This window comes from Pseudopipra pipra, chromosome 7 (genome assembly GCF_036250125.1).
Source record: "Pseudopipra pipra isolate bDixPip1 chromosome 7, bDixPip1.hap1, whole genome shotgun sequence".
Lineage (NCBI taxonomy): Eukaryota > Metazoa > Chordata > Aves > Passeriformes > Pipridae > Pseudopipra > Pseudopipra pipra.
The window spans coordinates 37,785,264-37,799,884 of NC_087555.1; the positions used below are offsets into that span (position 1 = coordinate 37,785,264).

General features: G+C 45.7%; 1 protein-coding gene across 3 annotated transcripts in view; it reads left to right on the forward strand.

Annotated features, from left to right (window-relative positions):
* Window positions 1-17: 17 nt before the first annotated feature.
* MBD5 (methyl-CpG binding domain protein 5) overlaps window positions 18-14,621 on the forward strand; it is a 106,837-nt gene continuing 92,233 nt past the window's right edge. For 2 of the 3 annotated variants that reach the window (XM_064661660.1, XM_064661659.1), the window contains exon 1: window positions 21-676. The gene's annotated coding sequence lies outside the window, so the exon portion shown is untranslated. Of the gene's footprint in view, window positions 677-14,621 lie in introns of all 3 variants that reach the window. The other variant, XM_064661661.1, reaches the window with a different exon arrangement.

Sequence of the window (14,621 nt, forward strand, 5' to 3'; positions counted from 1 at the left end):
TCCTTTTTCCCTCCTCCCCCATCATCCACTTCCTTCCTCCCTGTCCCGGATCCGATTCCGGGAGCGGCGCGCGCGGCGCTGTGGGAAGTTTCTCCCCCCACCACCACCCCCCGTTCTCTCCCCCCCCCCTCCCTCCCATTCCCTCCCCGCGGCCTCCCGAGCTCCCCCGGGGCGCATGCGCGGTGGCGGCCGCCGCTGCTGCCTGCCCTCCTCTTCCTCCTCCTTCTGCTCCTTCTCCTCCTCCTCCTCCTCCTTCCCGACAGCGGCGGCGGCGATGAGGAGGAGCGCGGGGGGGGGGCGGCGGCGGGACGGCCGGTGGTTCGCGCCGCTGAAGAAGGGACACGCACACACACACACACACACACGCACGCACACACTCACACACACACACACACGAAGAAGCAGCGCCGCGCCGAGGCGGGGGCGGGGGGCCCCGAGTCGCTGCCCCCCCCCCGCGGCCCCGCCGGGGAGTTTCTTCCACATCCCCCCCCTCCCCGCTCCTCACACACACACACGCACACACAGACACACACACACACACGAACGCACCGAGACACCCCCCCCACCCCCGTCCCTCGGGGGCGGCCCCGCGGAGCGCCGCTCCCTCCTCCTCCTCCCCCTTTATTACCCTTTGTGTGCGTCTCCGCCTTCCTCCCCGCGCCCGGGGGGCCCTGAGGTGAGTGCGGGGGGAGCGGCGGCGCGGGGGGGGGCGTTTGTTTACCCGCTGCTCACCCCCCTGTTTCCCCGCTGTTTGCCCCGGGGGGGGCCCGGCCTGTCACCCTCGGCCCCTTCTCGGCGCCCCCCGGCCCAGCTTTGTTGTCGGGGGATGCTCCGGGGATGCCCCTCTGGGGGCGGGAGGGGAGGAGGGGGGGGGCGACGGTGGCAAAGTTCGGGGCGGTGCTGAGTGTCCCCAAAGTGGGGTTTTCCCGGGATAACACCGAGCCCCCCCCCCGGGCTGCTCCCCCTTTCCCCCCCCGCCCCCCTCCGCCCCGGGCCTCAGGCCGTTGTTTGACTTATTGTTTGAGTTATTAAGGTACAAAGACCACTTGTACAAAGACCCTCTCCCGCAGCTGAACTTCCAGGGATAGGCAGCCCGGGGGCTGGGCTCGGTGTTTGCGGGGTCGGGGGGTGGTTGGTGGCAGCCCCTGGTTTGCCTCTGGTGCCCGGCTATATTTGGGCAATGATTTGTTCAAATATATATGTCGGGATCTTGTTTTGCCGTGGCTTTTCTGGCTGGGAAGGCCAAATGTCTCCATCAGGTACCACCGGTGGTCTGACCTGCCCATGTTTTCTGCTGGTTGCGTGTCAAAATGTCTGAAATAGGTTAAAAATGCGGTGGGTTTAAATGTCAAACTGAGTTCTGGGCTCGAGGAAATGTTGGGAGAGGCCTTTGCAAGGATCCAGGAGTAAGAGTTGGGACATTAAGGCCAAGTTGGAATCGGAGTCCTCTCCACAAGTAGGATGTTTATATTAAAATTGCTGTTGTCTGCTTATTCCTGGGGCTTAATTACGTCCTCTGTAATTTCAGAAGGGCGGTTTGAGTGCTTTGGTTTGTTTTTGGTCAATTAAGTGCTGGATGCTGGGCCATGGAGTAGGCCATGGGTGTGTATTCCAGAGGGGCATCCCGGTTCGGTGGTGGTCAGCAGGGAGTGTGTGTCATCCCTGGAGGATGCCCACAAGAAAGAGCTCTCCTGACGTGCTGGTGTGTCTCCCATTTCTAATTTGTACGCTCCTGTCTCGTGTGAAGCAGCAGTTTTGTGATCGGGGCGAGGAGAGTTTGCGAAATCCTTGATTTGGCGGGGTGGGAAGGATGGGAGGAAAACGGAGTTGGGTTGATATTTGTGGTGGAGAACTGAAGGCAGCAGCCAGGGCTGTAGCTCTTTCTAATAGTTTGCCATGAGTTTTCTTTCTGCTCCTACTAATTTTGGGTTTAAACGTGAAAAGAACATGGATAATGGTCGTTAAACTGCACAGACCCGTGTATAAAACCCTGTCATCGGAACGTGGGGCTCCCTTTTCAGTTTGCTGCGGGCAGGACTTGGGCAGCAAAAGCCTGTCCAAGAGTAAAGGGATGTAATGTCCTTTTTTATTTCGTGACAGTGCTGCTTTTCTCAACCTGAGATCCCATTGATCTCCTTTCATCTGCCCATGGAATCCTGGAGCAACTCTGGGATTGTGCTCCCCGTGAACGTGGAGCTGCAGCTCTGCCCCCAACTCCCATGGCCTCCAGTGCTGAGATACCTTAATTCTTACAGGGCTTTAACAACCTCTCTGTGTTTCAGAGTCTCAGATAGGTATGGTTTGGTTTAGTATGGTTGCACAGTAAAATTCCCAGAATTCCAGCAGAATTCCGAAGCCGGGCAGGATAATTCAGGGGCTTCCCTTACTTTAAATCCTAGAGATAAAATTCCTGATAAACCTTTGCTTCCATAGGCCTCCAGCTCCTGCAGCCAAGTTTGTGCTGGAAGGACAGAGGTGGATTTGGGAGGATTGGGGAGTGAAGGTCCCTCTGAAGGGGCCACTGGGTGGGACTGGGGTTCTGGGTGGGGTTGGAGGCAATTCCTGCATTTCTGCAGGACCCACAAAGGGGTCTCAGGCTAACTTGGGGCTTCTGGCTGCTGTCACAGCCTTCCAAGAACTGAAGGAATTGAATCCCTCAACCTGTGCTAAGACAGACTGTGAATCATCAACAGCTACCACTCAAAGGCAACAGTTTCCTTTTATTTGGGTTTTTAAGCTCTTTTTGCTGCTGTTATCAGTAGGGATTTCGAACTGGTAACTGCTTGTAGGAAAACTTCGGGTGGATTTTCCAGTTCTTTACCTTTTGAGAGAAAATTAATCATTATTTTCCTGTATTCCTGGTTGGACTCTGGGGCAGATTGTTTGGAATTAGCAAGGACCTCTAAAAATGCTGTTTAGGCCTGATTTATGTTTGTCTTTTAGCAGTGTTTCCTCAGAGTTTGCTGCCTCACCTTCCTCCCTTTTGGGGGTGAATGTGTTGGTGTTATTTGGACTGGGCAGGAGGATGTTTGAGGAGAATCTTTATGATGCAATACCTGGAATAATGGAACTTTTCTTGCAGTCCTGGGGTTCTTTGGTTGTGGAGGGATCAGTCTTTCTCCCTTGTTAAAAAGCCCCGGAGATCTTGGCCTAAGCCACGGTCCAAGTGGAATGCCTTGGTTTTCAGTGGGTTATTTAATTCCCTTTTGTCAGGAGATTTATTTTTGGTTTTCCTCCTGTTAGTCCTCGCATGTGGCAGAGGAGTGGCTGGAATACAGTCCCTAACTCCAGCGTTGCTTTCTGGATCAGCAGCCAGTGCTTATCCTGGATGTTCCTCCTGGGAAGCAGCAGCCAGGTGGGAGGCCCCTCGTGCCCATCTGGAGCCCCACTAATGTCCCACTGTCTCCATGGGCTTAAGGGGCCACGTGCACAAAGCACTTGAATCTCAGCCCTTAATGGCCAGGGACTCAAATTTGGAAAGGGGCTGAGCTTCCTTTGCAAAAATCCTGGTAAAACTTCAGGAAAAGCAGGGAATTCTGTTTGTTCTTTCGGGCTCCTTGGCAGGTTTAATTTTGTGGTGTTGGTGTGGGTTCCTATCCTGCCCCAGTGGAAGTGGAAATCACTTTGTGATCGTGGAAATCACCCTTGATTTCAACAATAAAAAGGCACAGGATCCCTTTCTTTCTTTTTTTAATGCCATTAAGGACCTGCTTATTCTTTTAAAGAGTTCCTTCAACGTGTGAAAGGCTCTCCTTGGCTTTTCTTTGCATTTCTTTTTGGAACTATGAGGTGCAATAATCAGTCTCCAACAGGCCTGCCCAGGAACCAAGGCTGAAATTTTGGACACAGCTTTCAAGAGGCCTTAATTTGATCCCTGTAGCTGGAGCTAAACAAAGTGGGAATAAAACAAGAAGCAGCAGTTAAGAAATGAAGAAGTGCTGACTCCTTTCCTCTCTCCAACTCCCAGTTCTTTATTACAGCAATACCAATTTTTTTTTTTGATTATTTTTTTCTTGATGAATCGTCTGGAAAGGAGTTCAGGCTTTTGCACTGGTTTTAAATAGAGGTAAAAATTTGTCAAAACCTCCTAAATTATGATGTTATGAAGCCTGTGAGCACATATGCAAATGAGGTTAGCTGCATACACAAATGCACGTGTGTGTGTGTGTGTGTGTATATATATATATATAAAAATAAGGCATAAAAGAGGTGTAAAAAATAGATAATTTCAACTTCTAAGCCCTGTTTTAAACTCTTTGGCTGCCAGGCTCTGTGTTTTGAGCCCTTCCACCTCCCTGTTGTTGTTTGGATCTGGCACAGGGAGCAGGAATCAGGGGCTATTCATAGACCTTTGTGAGCTGAGTTGCTCAGCTCGGTTTCTCTGCAGCTTGACAGGTGCTCCCATCCCCAAAAATCTCCTCTGCCTCCTCTCCTTCCCCTGGGAATGGCTGAGGGACAAAGTGTGGAGCAGTTTCCATCATTGCTTCGTTGGGTTGGAGCTGAGGGACATGGCATTTGTTGGTTGTTTAAATGGGTTTTACCTGAAAAATTTCAGGAGCATTAAATGGACTCGAAAACCAAATGGTGAAACACTTGAAAATTCCTTTTTAGGTTTCTGAGAAAGAATAAAAGAATTTCATTTATTGCTCAGGTTAAATTCAGTAGGCAATTTTTCTTTTCCATAGATATTTTTTGTTCTCCAGAGAATATTTTAAAGTAAGCAAGCAGTATTCTAAAAACCCTTATCATGCAACAACATCTGGTATCTAAGACCTATATTAAGGAGTATATTAATTCATTATCGTGATATGAGGCAAAATTGAAGCCTGGGATTAAAAATATATATATTGTCATAATTTTTGCTTAGCCTGCATTTTCAGTGGCGTTAAAAACACAATTATTTTGGTGTCTTGCTGAAGGAGGAGCGGCCTGAAATGTAAATAAAAGCTGAAATATTGGGGCCCTTGGTTTGCCTGGCTCAGGAAAATCCCCAAGTGAGGGAAGCGGCACAGTTGACAATTGTTTGCACAACAAATCCTGCCGGATCAAATGGTGATATTCCCAAGGTTTGGATCCAGGGAGCCAGAAGATAATGTTGCCTTGTATCCTCCCCCCTCCTCTGCCAAAGGAAACAAACCCAGCCTAAGTCGGGAGAAAAATGTGGCCAAACAGAACCTGGGCCCTCATATCAGAAATACAGATAGCCAGGTTTTTCCATTCATGCTGCCTGAGGTTTGAAAAACATGGAAATTCAGTTGGAGTTGGCCCCTTCCAGGGCTTTATTTTTAAGCTCTGGTAGGTTGTTGCCAGCGTGTTATTTGGGATTATCTGTTGTGGTAAATTAGAGACTTCTTAAAAATATGTGAACTATTTGGGGCTTGTCTTCATCCTTCATGTGTGTATATATATATATATATATATATATATGAGTGTATGTATATATATGTATTCTCATGTATATATATTATATATGTATATATATATGTATTCTCATGTATATATATGACATATATATGTGTGTGTATATATATTTATGTATTCTCATCTATATATGTGTATATATATGTATTCTCATCTACATATATGCTATATATATGTGTATATATATATGTATTCTCGTCTACATATATGCTATATCTGTATATATATATGTATTCTCATCTATATATATATAGATGCAATATATATATATGCTATATATATATACTATATATATACACTATATATATATGCATATATATTCTATATATATGTGATTGGCCCCCCTAGAATGAGTACAGATATCATGGTTTGGGGTAGATCTGAAGCTGTAGCATTGAAAACAATAAGTAGCTGGCACTGGCCTTATATTTGGACTGTGTTTGCCCCCCCTAATCTATTTAATTTAATTCAATTTTTGACTTTTAAGACTGAGGCAGCGAAGCTTTATGCATCTCTTTAGTGTTTTTTTTTTTTTAATATATATATAAGCATGCTGTCAATTTAAGGAGGGAAATTTTATTTATTTCATCTGTATGTAGAAGAAAAGCACAAAAAAATATAAATATAAAATCTGCTGGATCCTCTCTCATCCAACCACCAGATAAGAGGAAGAAATTATTTTTTTATTTTATTTTATTTTTTTTTAGTATCTGCTATTTTTGGAGGAAAACACTGCGAAAAAGTGAACAAATGAGATCATTGATTAAAGAAACAAAGTAGCCAGGAATCTGTAGGAGCTGGTTTTTTTTAAGAACAGAACTTCCTTTTGTCTTTTAGGGGCTGGGGGCAGGAGGGGGGGATCCCTTGTTCCCTCGGAATCTTTCTGGGGAAGCAGCTTGGATCAGGTTTCAGGGGAGATGTGTCAGGACAGCCTGGTGATGCAACGGTGTTGTTGTTCTTGAGCCTGGAATGTGGGATATTAGCAGCTTGCTGGCTTTTCCCCCTCTTTTTTAAGGGGTTTTTTTAAGGTGTTTTTTAAGGGAAAGCCCCTTTTGGAAACTTTGGGAGCCTCCACGTTGCTCCTGTGTCGGGAAAGCTTTTTAAAGGTGCTGTTTCAAACTGCTCCTCCTTTTACCAGGAAGGGATTCCTGGATTTTGGGGGTTGTTTCTGCTCCAGTTTCCTAAATACCAGTATATTCAATAACTGCAGGGGCATCAAAGTGGAGCTTTGGACGATGATTTTCTTTGTCTCAGGGAATCCTTTTCCCTGGTTCTTTCCAGGTTCACGCTTGGCACTTGGAAAGTCTGGGGGACACCCAGATCTATATTTGGGGCTGTGTTTTCCAGGCAAAACATCCATGGTTTTCAGTGGCAGTTTTGCCTTAAATAAGGGCTAAATATCTATCAGAGCAGGTATCCAAATCCTTGTGCCCCAACCCAAACTCCAAGTCTAATCGACTTTTCCAAACTAAGATCATTTAAACGCCATCCCATCTCCTCAGGGCACAGGAATGTGCTATATTTAGTGGACAATAACTCAAAAATCCCTGTGTTTAAAACAACAAAAAAAAAAACCAAACCACAACCCCAACCCCCCAGATCTCCCAGAAGGCTCCAAACTCGGGGGGTGACGTTGGAGCCGAAGGATTCCACGCTCCCAAATCTGTGACTGGTCGGAGCCTCTCAAAGCCCACGTGCCTCCCCTCGGAGCGTGCCCGGGCTTAGGGAGCAATAAAGTGGTGTCTGTGGGCCAGCTCAACCCAGGGCTCCAACCATATCTGGGCTGGAGGCTCTTTAGCTCCTCACTCACCTCTGTTTTAAAATTAGGCAAATCATTTGCAGCGTGATTCAGTTCTAAAAATGACCCGTCCATCTGCCCCGGCTCTGACGTGTCGCAGCTCCCCGGCCGGCCTTCCCAAAGTCCTCTTGCTCCTGGAACATCCTGGGGCTTCTGTATCCCACTTTTTCTCTTCTTAGATGTGCTTGGGTCAGGCTTTAAATTCATATAAACCTGCAGTGTGGCTGATTTTAATTGATTTTAATTTTTTTTAATTATCAATCGATTCTTCTCTTGATATTTTGTCATTCAAAATCTCTTTGTGAAATCTTTAATTAAAAAAAATAGGGTCTTCTGTTGTGTTTCTGTTTCTGATGCCAGTGCTGAAATATTTACCAGCTTTTTGGGTGCTGGATCAAGCCCTAAATCAGGAATTTTTCCTGAATTGTGACTTCCCAAAGTTCCTGGGCAATGAGCACTTGTAACCCATTAAAGCTCCCCAAAGCTGGTCCCATGTCAGTGGGTTTCTGAGAGTTGTGTTACTCCTGGAACATCCTGGGGCTTTTGTATCCCACTTTTTGCTTGGATAAACATATTTGTTTCAGGCATTAAGTTCATATAAAACTGCAGTGGGAGTGATTTTAATATTTTTAAATATCAACCAAGTGTTTCTACTCTTGGTATTTTTTTAAATGAAGTGTTTCTGCTCTTGATATTTTGTTATTAAAAATCTGTATATGATTTTAAAGAAAGGGGGTTTATTCTGTTTACCCTGATGTCAGCACTAGAGTATTTCTCAGCTTTTTGGGTGTTGAATCAAACCCTAAATCAGGAATTTTTCCCGAGTTCTGACTTCCCAAAGGTCTCGGGTTCTAACCAGGACAAGCTCCCCAAAGCTGCTCCTTAGGCAGCTCCTTAATCAGTGGATTCCTGCTGGATCCCCTTCCTCCAGCTTTTCCTGGCCTTGTGGTTTTTCCTGGGCTTTCTCCCGTGCTGCTTTCCCTAAAAACTTCCCAGTTCTGGCTCAGGCTTAATCATCTTTTGTAACTCAAACCCTCCTCTGATGTAAGAGTTCTCCTCAGGCACGTGGTGAGGTGGAGCTCAGGAGCACAGCCCTGCAACTAAAACATTACCAGCAAATTAAAAGAGAATATTCTTAATTTTCATTTCTATTTCTAGCAAGTTACATGCCAGTAAAGTATTCCTGTAGGTGGGAGCTACATTGTTTTTCTTGAATAATAATTATCAGAGCAATAGCAGTTGTTTTGTCAGAGAAGGAATAACATGAACTTTGTGGAACCCGCTGTTGCAATTTTTTTTTGTATTACGTTCATTTTTAATGTAAAACAAAAAAAGTGTTAATATTCAGCTCTTGCTAATTATTGCAGATAATTGTAATACTTTGTGTGGAGTTTATTTGTAGTGTCTGAATGTTTCTGAGCTGTTAGAGGGAAAATGAGGTGCTTTTTACTTTTGATAGACAGTAGTCAAATAGATATGTAACATAGGAAAATATTGATTATAATGGTGGTGAATGTCAATTTATTAATCCCTGATGGTGAACCTTAAACTGAGGATATTTCAAGACATCTCCAGTTGTTGTCTTGAGAGAAAGCTCTTTATAGAGACTTATTTAAAGTCCTGATATGGGCCTGGAGTTGGTTGTCGTGTCCTAAAGGTCTTCCTGGGCGGGTGAGATTTCAGGATTAGCTTCTAGGAATCTGTGTGTCCATCAAAAATTGGCAAATAATTACTCCTTTTTTTTTTGTTTTAATCTCTGCCTTAATCCCACCCAGCATAATCCGTAATTATTCCATGCCCAGTTTGCATGGACTCTCCCCTTGTTTACTTTTCCTTGTCGTGCCCCGGCAGAAATTCCCGCCACCTTTCTGACTCCTGGTTGCTCAGAGAAGAATTGTTTGGTGGCCTGGCACGGATAAACATCAAACTGCAGTTACTGGGTGGAAATATTGTGATTTTTGTGCCCAGGACGGGGAGGGAGTTCCCCGGAGCTGCAAGGTGCAGCCTGCGGATAAACCCTTCCTGCTGCTTCCCGTGGCTTTCAGGGTGAGGGAACGGGGGTTTTGGTCTCTCTGGGGGGGGAAGGGGCTGTAACTGAAAGTGCTGGAGGGGCCTCCAGGGCTGGGAGTAGGAAGGAAACGGGTGGTGAGACGTTAGGAAGAGGCAGAGTTTGGGGAGAGGGGTGGTGGATGGGAGAGGAGCAGTGTGGGGGGATGGGAACGGGAGAGAGGCAAAGCAGGATTTGGGGAAGAGTTTAAGACTGAGCTGGTGTGGAGGTGCTCAGGGCTTTAATGGAAATTGGGGGGATTTGGGGAGCAAGGGCCATTTGGGTGTGTAAAGTATTTGCTGGGATGGAAGGGAGGAGGTCACAGAATCATGGAATGGTTTGGGTTGGAAGGGACCTTAAAGATCATCTCATCCCACCCCCTGCCGTGGGCAGGGACACCTTCCACCAGCCCAGGTTGCTCCAACCTGGTCTTGGACATTTCCAAGGATCCAGGGGCAGCCACAGCTTCTCTGCCCAACCTGTGCCAGGGCCTCCCCACCCTCCCAGCCAGGAATTCCTTCCCAATATCCCATCTTGGGATAGCCATGGGAAACCATTCTGCCTCATCCTGTCCCTCCATGCCTTCCTTGTCCCCGGTCCCTCTCCAGCTCTCCTGGAGCCCCTTTAGGCCCTGCAAGGGGCTCTCAGCTCTCCCTGGAGCCTTCTCTTGTCCAGGTGAACCCCCCAGCTCTCCCAGCCTGGCTCCAGAGCAGAGGGACTCCCTGGGATAACAACATGATGGGAAGGAGAGCTGGTGGCTGTTGTGGAAATCCCTCCTGGTGACCTTCCTGAACACCCAGGTGTGAAGTGTATTTTCACACACAATATCAGCCAGGCAGTGCTGCTTAATCACAGTCTGTGCACACCACAGTCTCAGGATGGTTTGGAAAGGGAAGTAAACGGGCCTCCAAGTGTGTGAATAATTCCATAATATTGTCACTGTGGCTGCCTGGCCGTGGAAGAGCTGGAAGCTGTGGCAGTGCCGATCCCCAGGCCCGGCTGGGCACCGAGCCCCGCTGCCCTCGCCGGTAACTCCTGTCAGTGCAAGAGAACAGCTTCAACATCCTGCAGGAGTTTGGCCTGGATGTTCAGCTTTCCACGAGGGAAACTTTAGGAACTGAACCCCTGGGTTGGGCTCAGCTTTTCTCCTTATCCTTAGTCCTGCTTTGTCTCTGGCTGTGGCTCCCCGTCCCGGTCTGGGATCGGGCACAAACAGCTCCATGGACAGACCCCTCCATGTTTAGGTTTTCCCTAGGAAAGCATCCCATGGTTATCCCCTGGAAAGGGGGGCTGGAATGCTGTGCATGCCTTCCCTGCCTTGCCTGGGTGGTGTTTACTTTGAGTGTATCCTGAGTAAACAATCCCAATCCAGCACCACACATCCCAGGCAGCCCCGGCCGCTCTTCCCTGGCTTTTTTCATCCATCCCTTTGACATCATCTGACCAGGGCTAAACACACCATTCCTGGGCAGGGAAAACCACTGATTTATGTGGATCCTTCTGATCCAACGTCATGCAAGCAAAATCAAAAAATAGTTGGGACTACCTAATGATTCAGAAATGCAGCCACGGTGCCAAAAAAGTTTAGCATTTGTTGGCTTTACACTTGAGCAAATGCATTCTGGTAGGGAATTGAACTCCTTTGTTTTAACTCTCATCTTCAGGGTTCTGAGGCTTAGGAATTTATCCCACAAAAAATAAAAAAACCACCCTGGTTTACAATTATTAGAAATATGAAAATTAATCTTTAAATTTCTCGTATCTCCCTTTTTTTTTTGGTAAATAAATATTTCTAGACTTACATATACAGGGACAAAGATTCTTCTTTTAAGTAGAGCCAAGAAAGTTTCTTTTTTCTTTTTTTTCCTTTTTTTTTTTAATGGAACAGGAGCTTTAATATGATTTAGCATTTTCTAGTTTAAGGTAATGGTCTGAAATAGGGCTTGTGCCATAGGAAATAAATTCAGTGTACCTTGGTGAAGAAAGGTGTTTCTCTGGAATAACCTCAGTTTCTGTGTCTTTGAGTGCTGAATTATTTCAGTAAAATAGGAACAAACTTTTTTTCCCCCTTGTCAGGTGAGAAACTTGATTTCTAAATTTAATTTATCTTGGATGGTTCAAACTCAGATTTATTCTCTGTTAGTTTCTGGTTAGCTGGAGCTCACTAGAAATTATCTGAATTTTTGAATTTCTTGGCTTTTCCTGTTCAAAACTTTAAAGAACCAAACCTACCCCAAAATACTGTGTTTTTCTCCCCACTACAACATTGTTTTTAATAAATATTCTCCTCCAGTGCTGCCAAAAGCAAGAAAAAAGGGATTTGTTCAATCAGCTGAAATAAAATTATCCTCAGACTAGCAATGAGATGCTTATGCATTTTCCCCATGATTCACTGTTTGATGAAAAATATGTTAATATTTGCTATAATTTAGGAAACCAGATTTGAGAGGATTTGGGGGTTTTTATTTAGGTTTTTCTGTAGTGACACACAAGTCAGTTGAGTCTTTGACTTCAGCCAGGCTGGGAGGGACAAGAGCAAAGTAAAGTTACCTGTCCTGCCTCAAATATCAGTCCTCTGACAATCTCTCTTGTTGGATGTTTTTCTCATTATTGTAAAACACAAAATTATAAAATCAAACTTAATCATAGTGGATAAAAGTGAGGAAAACAATAAATTCCTGCAACAGTCCAAGATAAGGCAGGAAATGGGAAATACAGGGAGATATTCAACGTTTAAAAGTGCTGGCTTCATTTTCATTGATAACCAGGGAGCTTTACATGACTTTTACTTTATTCTGAAGTAGAATTCCTGTTCCTTTTTTTTTTTTTTCTGTGTAGAAAAGTCATATCCTGGCATCTAATAAATTTTTTAATTATTTTTTTTAAGTATTTTTTAGTATTATTCATTTTGCTGCGACTCGGCGCTGCCATAATAATATTAAATGTTAATAACGTGGTTTGGGTAAGAAAACTTTTAAAATCAATGTCTGGACAGAGCACTGTGTGTCTCTGCAGAGAAATTAATTGCTATTCAGATTCAAGAGCAATTCTTTATTCTGTGTATAAATGTGGCTTTTTTTGGGGGAGTGACTTTTTGATGTAATTATCCCATAGGCTCCACTTCCCTCTGGGATGGATGGGACTGGTCTCTTTTCCAGAGCTCAGCTGATGTGTCCCAGTGAAGTGCAGCCCATTTTTCTCTGGGCAGTGGGAAATGAAGGAGTTTTATGACTCGGGCAAAACCCTTTTCCCCCCATTTGTGTTCCAAACCCTTTTCCTAAACACAGCTCCGAGGCCACTCACTCCATCTTCTCAAGGGCGAAGGATTTTTCTTTTCCTTTCCTTTCTGATTCAATTTTTTTGAGAAAGGAAGCTGTCAGGAGGCACTTTATGGTTTTCCCTCCGTCGAGTTGACACCCCATAAAATTTTATTTCGGCCGATCCGGTACCAGAAGGGAGAAAACGAGGGACTCCAAGCAGGGCACGGGAGAAACTTGGGGGTTGTTAAATCTTTTTCAAGGAGGAAAGGAAGTGGCTCAGTGCCCTCACAGAGGTTCCTGTGTCAGCGTTTGGGAAGCCTGGGAGGGATTATCTCCAGCCAGCAGCAGGTTAAGAAGGACAGGGTGGGAAGGGAAGGCTCAACTCCCACCAGGAGGGAACTTGGAGATGTTAGCCTGGTTCCCAACTGGTTTGGCTTTAGGTGTCTGGCACTGTCTGAGAGAGTTTTGAGCCCACAGATTAAAAAGTGAGTGCTAATGTCTTAAAATAGACATTTTAATAAGCTTTTGGATGTTTTTGGGGTGAATTTGTCGTTGAGGAGAAAGGAGAACGCGACAGATGAACTGGAGTAACGTCACGCTTCACACACCTCTTTGGGGCTGGGGGGGGGTGTTTTTCCCCTCCATGCTGCTCTCCACAGCCATGGAAGTTTTCCTGGGACTGGCCCCTCTCTTGAGGGCTCGGGCAGCGTTAATGGAATTAGTTCAGGGTCGCTTGGCCACGGGGTTCGTGTCACGGTGCGTCAGCTCAGGGTTTGTGGCAGGTGAGTCGGGTGGCTGCTCCCCTCAGTGGGCTTGGTTGGGCTCCAGCAGCAGCTTTTCCAAAGGCACAGCAGCGTTCCTGACACACTCCAGGGGCTGGTAATGCCTGTGGAACGTGGGAGTGGGGCAGGTGGGGCCAGGTGAGCTGTGTCAGGGCAGTCCTGTCGCTGCCGGTCGAGACTTGCAGGGACCATCAGCACAATCCCTCACTCCCGGGGTGTTCTCCCAGGAAACCGCTCCTGATTTCAGGGGACTCTGATTTTAGCCTGGCTGGTGCTTGAGACTGACCCTGGTAGGGACATGGAATCCTGGAGATACAAACCCTGGAGATCCAAATCCTGGAGAACTTCCTTTAAAAAAGTCATACATGGGACTTTGAGAATTCCACTTGTCCTGTGCCTGGCCAGGGGAAGGAGAAATCCTCCAGCAGCCTGACAGCAGGTGAACGTTATCCAGGCTGCAGCAGTTTGGGAATCAGCCCTTCTGTTTTGGGAAGTTGTCATTCCTGCAATCATGGAGACTCCCAGTAGATACATCACACTCAAGATACAGTTTATCCAGCAGTTTGCTGGGAAATGAGGAACAGAACAAATGGATCTTCAGCAAAAGCTGGGTTTGGAGAGGATGGTCTTCCTGGGTTAATCATTTATTGTGTAATTGTTTTAATTTTTGTAATTAATCTGAAGATGCTGCAGGGACATTCCAGGCAGGGTGGGATAGGTCCAGGGGAGCAGGGAATGCTGCTTTAAGGGCCTGCCTTTGCCTGGTGTGAAGATGTGGAAGGAGAAAACCTCACCTCAGTAATGAGATGAGATGGCTGCACTTCCCCGATTCCTCTTCCAAAACTTAAAATGTCATTGTATAAAAAAAAATAAATAAATAACAAAGCTTTAAACTAACCAAAAGCACAGGGAATAATATTCTGGTTCCTTGTCCACCTGTAAGTTCAGAGTTAAAACAGTGCAGTAAAGCAAAAATTGATGTAAAATTGTGCCCTTGGAGAAATTCCACAAAGGATCCAGAATAGTGATTTATTTTTTTTTTGCACTGAGTCTTCCACTGGATTTATATATTCTACAGCTTTTCTAGCACAGATAAAAGGAATCAGATCAATGATATAATTTGCCAGTTTGGACCTTGGTTTCTATTTTTAAGTCAGTGATATGTAATATTTGGTAGGGGTGTGGGAGCGTCTTCTGAAGGAACATTTGTCCTCTGACCACTTGGGATTATAAGGCTGGAATAAATCCGGGAGAGCAGACAGAATTTATAAAATACCAATCTGAGCAGAACAAAAGGATTGGGAGTTCTTTTC